This window comes from Helianthus annuus, chromosome 6, assembly GCF_002127325.2.
Source record: "Helianthus annuus cultivar XRQ/B chromosome 6, HanXRQr2.0-SUNRISE, whole genome shotgun sequence".
Taxonomy (NCBI): Eukaryota; Viridiplantae; Streptophyta; class Magnoliopsida; order Asterales; family Asteraceae; genus Helianthus; species Helianthus annuus.
Window position 1 is genome coordinate 116,516,245 of NC_035438.2, and position 4,968 is coordinate 116,521,212.

A 4,968-nucleotide genomic window follows, 5' to 3' on the forward strand; every position below is an offset into this window, starting at 1 on the left:
ATGTGACAACCGGTAATTAACGGCTTCTAATTACGCGATTAACAAACATTTAAGTCGATAATAAAGAGTGTTTAAGGCACGAATTAAATTAATTAGGCCCTTGGAATGCCTAGGAACGCCTATCTAACATTACAATACGTGTATGTGGATTTGTGAGAAAACTGTTGATCGTTAAGCGAAAACGAACTGAAACCGTACAAAATACTGACAACCCTGACAAATACAAAATTTTGTACATATAACTTATAGAGTAAACTGCTAAAATCATCCCTGAGGTTTGACTCAAATTGCTAGATCAGTCCAAAATCAAATTTTTTTGCTAAAACAGTCCCTGAGCCTAGTTTCTGTTTCTATTTCAGTCCAATAAATTAACACCGTTAGAACCTCCGTTAATGAATGGGTAAAACTGCTAAATTCGTCCATGAGGTTTGATTCAAGTTGCTAGATCAGTCCAAAATCAAGTTTTTTGAATTTGTTAATTATAAACTTATTTAGCTATATAATTTTTCTAGACTTGCATTAATTTTTTGAATTTGTTAATTATAAACTTATGTAGATTATAAAATTATTTAGGTATATAATTTTTCTAGACTTGCATTAATTTTTTGAATTTGTTAATTATAAACTTATGTAGATTATAAACTTAGGGGAAGGTTCATTTGAGAAGAATTTTCTTGCAAGAAGAAAACTAAATTAATCTAGGCCTTATATTTTTTTGATCAATGGTTGTGAATCAATATATTATTGTTGTCCACTTTCAATTAATGTTTTAATTAATAAGGGTAAAATAGAAAAATTTGATGTATAACACTATTAAATATTATAAAGGGTTACTCCAATCTCATTAATGTCACCATAATTTTCTCATTCACCATGATTAATGTGTTGGGTCATACATCTATTTTATAAGGAGTGACTAAATTATTTAAAGTGTTGTGTCCTACACATATATTATTATATTCTTAAAATTATTTAAAAGTGTTGGTAAACTACACATTTTGTACCCTACACCAAAACATTGTTTTCTTGATGTAGGAAACGTTGTTATTATGGTGTAAAAAACGTTAAATATGTAGGATCATGTGCATGAATCTTTTTATTGTGTAAGGTGCACAACTATTTTATAGGATAGACTCATTAAATGATTAGGGTTTATTAATTTAAATAGCAAAAATAAAGGGTAGACTAATTAAATGATTGGTTTAAATTACCTTTGTACCCTTTTATTCTTTTTATTCTTAATTTGTGATTCTTCTCATTTGAACTCTCCACTATAAACTTATTTAGGTATATAAATCATTAATATCACAAGATTATAAACTTATTTAAGGCGGGTCCAGTTATATTTATGTTCGTTGAATAAATCATTAATATCACAAGAGAAAAAAAATGGTAAATGACAGGTTTTTAATACATCAATACTTGTACCAAATGCATTATATATTTTCTTAAATGTCTTAAAATTTAAGATAAATTACAAGTCTACCCTAAATATATAATTTAAATTTGTGATTAGTTATAAAAATATAAACAGAATGTAGCTCTTTTGGAGAGCGCAATTTTATTTGACCTGTCTTAAACACTGGTTTGACCCGAACCCGTTTTGACTCAAACCAAAATAATCCTTTTTATGAGACTTGTTCTGGAACGACATGTTGTCCGACCTCACCTGAATGATAAGTATTATTAAATAAGAAACCACTTAATTAAGTAGAAAAAATGAATAAAAGAACTTTATAATACAAATATTAAATTAAAATAATTGATAAATATTAAACATTAAATATTACGATTTAAATAAAAACAAATAAAAATTATGTTAATTTCTTAATATTTAAATTTACATATGATGTTTGTATTTTTCATAACTAAATATTGTTTAAATTAACTGTTGTCTTATTTAAATCCTTAAATAAATACTAAATATTTACATGGTAACAACAACAACATCAAAATAAAATCAGTATTTAAGGCTGGGCCGGTTAAATTACGCTCTTCAAAAAAGCTACATTTATATTTTTAAAACTAATTTTATTTAAATTAAATTAAGTATTATCTTATTTAAATACTTAAGTATATAATTAGTAAACATTTAATGATAATGATAATAATAATAATCAAAATAACTAACAAATAATTTTTCAAAATAACTAACAAAAGGATTTTTTTTCTCTTGTGATATTAATGATTTATATACCTAAATAAGTTTATAATCTACATAAGTTTATAATTAACAAATTCAAAAAATTAATGCAAGTCTAGAAAAATTATATACCTAAATAAGTTTATAATCTACATAAGTTTATAATTAACAAATTCAAAAAATTAATGCAAGTCTAGAAAAATTATATACCTAAATAAGTTTATAATTAACAAATTCAAAAAACTTGATTTTGGACTGATCTAGCAACTTGAATCAAACCTCAGGGACGAATTTAGCAGTTTTACCCATTCATTAACGGAGGTTCTAACGGTGTTAATTTATTGGACTGAAATAGCAACAGAAACTAGGCTCAGGGACTGTTTTAGCAAAAAAAGTTGATTTTGGACTGATCTAGCAATTTGAGTCAAACCACAGGGACGATTTTAGCAGTTTACTCTAACTTATACTTATGGCCATTTTGGTCCCCCACTATTTTATTGCTTTTTAGTACATATCAATTTCTTTGTAATCTATTATTCAAAGATATGATAACCACACCATACCATGAAACTTGTGGTCAACAAGTATTGCTCTTCCCTTAACTCTTCTATTCAGAAAAGAAAGAAAAAGAATTGCAAGCAAAGACAAATACAATCAATTTACTCACTGACACACTCAACCAACAAATATGCATGCTTAGATTTTTTTTTATTATTTCATACATGCTTGTAAACGTATACACATACACAAGAAACACAATTTCACAAAACACAACACACGCACAACACTGAGATTCCCCTTCACCTTCCCCTCTCTCTCGTTCCTTACCGGCGAACATCCGGCTGCCGGACGTCTGTTTCTCCGGCCACTCACCCCAGCCCCCACCTCCAATCTCCTCTAAAAACACACCCAACACTTCTCCTCGTTCCTCTCTCCATCTAAGGCAGCCGACCACCGGTGAAGCCGGTGGCTGTGCGACGTCATGCGAGGGAGAGAGACAAACGGCGGAGCCGAAGTCGTTTTTCCGGCGACGGTTCGCCGGCGACTCTCAGGTGATAATGGCGATGATGATGATGTTACACGACGGCGATAAGTGATTCGGTTCAAGTTTCATTTCAGTCACGGAGATCAGTTTAGGGTGCGGCACGGGTCAGCAGGTCGACCCGATTCTTTTTAGGTTTCTCCGACATGATGTTGATAGTGGATCAGGGCGCCGTTTTCAACCACACCCACACCTCATAGATCAGTGAGATGAGAAAGAGACGGCGTCACCGGTGGGATTCGGCGACGGCCGGCGACGGTTCGATTTGGCAGTAGAGCTCCGGTGAGCTCCTCACATTCTACTTATTTACTCTTTTCATTTTTCTTATTTTTGTTCACCCGACGGCAGTGGAACTTGGTGTGTTGTTTTTCTTTCTATTCCCGACGACCTCGACGGCTGGCGATGGTGGAAGTGATATTGGCGGGTGAACATGGGTTCGAGCTTCACGTTCGGGTTGGAATCGAGATTTGGTTCGGGCACAGACAACTGGTTCAGCAGGTTTATCTCGGTTTAGTTCGGAATCGACTTGGTAAAACCGAGTCGACTCGGTCAACCCCCGAGTCAACTCGGGTCAACAGCGGTCAAACAGGTCAACCTCCGGTCAACAGGAAGGACCCAGTAAAGTTTTAAGCGTAGCGAATTAGTTTGCGTTAGATTTATATAGTTAAACACGAAACCGAGCTCGAACCGTAGAATCATGACTAGTTTGAATATAAGTTTACAAATTTAGTTAGTACACGACAACCTTACGAGATGTTATGTATATCTTGTTTGTTTATTTATTGGTTGAGTTTTGAAAAGAAAATACGACGACTTTTTATTGTCGGGTTATTCCAAAAACAGAGGAAACTCTGTCCGATTTTTGTAAAATCCGAAACCAAAACCTAATTATATTGTTAAACGGCACTTGTGGAAATCCGAGTCTTTCTAATAGAATAAATAAAAAGACATTTTATTTTTACGACGTTACAAGTTAACGAAAAACCGATATTTCATTTGAGATAAATATAATTATTTATATCTATTTCAAAACGCCAATAATTCGAATTACTTGGAATAATTTCATAAAATACGTATGAAGTTTCTATTTATTTCAAACGTTTTATATTCGGAAGTCGTATATTGTTAATATAATTATTTACATTTCTTTCAAACGTTTAGAATCCGAATTCTTGTAAAGTGAATATAGTTATATATCCGTTTTAAACGTCAAGTTTTTGAATATATATATGTGTATATATATAATATTATTTCAATCCTACGAGAACTACAATGGTATATTACCAAATCATATACGATGTTTCGAATACGTTCAATATTTCATCTACGCCTTCTATTCGAAACAACTAACACGACGCCATAAGTATATTATAATTTAAATATATAAATGTACATATATTCTAAACCATTCGAAAACTAAGTCGTTTACGAGACATAGATTTATCCCGAATATAAACGGGATCAAATAACCACCGATTGGTTATTCTAAGTCAAACTAACAACACCTTCGTAGAGTCGTTTGTTAATGACTCGGTAGAGCTCGGACACGTAGCTTAACTACGTCGTTAAACTAGAAACTGATAGTTATTCTCTGTTTGGAGTACTATAGATGCACGATAGTGAAATCACGTTCTTGGCATGACATCACGGAATCACGTTAAGCTAGCTTTGCACGCGAATGTCAAGGTGAGTTCATAACCCCCACTTTTTACTGTTTTACATTTTTATAAATGTTTTCGGGGGTGGAAAGACATGCAAGTTTTTGCAAAAGAAAACACTATTT

General features: G+C 32.2%; 1 long non-coding RNA gene across 1 annotated transcript; it reads left to right on the forward strand.

The window, feature by feature from the left end:
• The first annotated feature begins 2,792 nt into the window (after window positions 1–2,792).
• LOC118479882 lies at window positions 2,793–4,001 on the forward strand. The gene is made up of 2 exons (XR_004861198.1): window positions 2,793–3,467; window positions 3,534–4,001. It is a non-coding gene; the product is annotated as an uncharacterized LOC118479882 (long non-coding RNA).
• The last annotated feature ends 967 nt before the right edge of the window (window positions 4,002–4,968 follow it).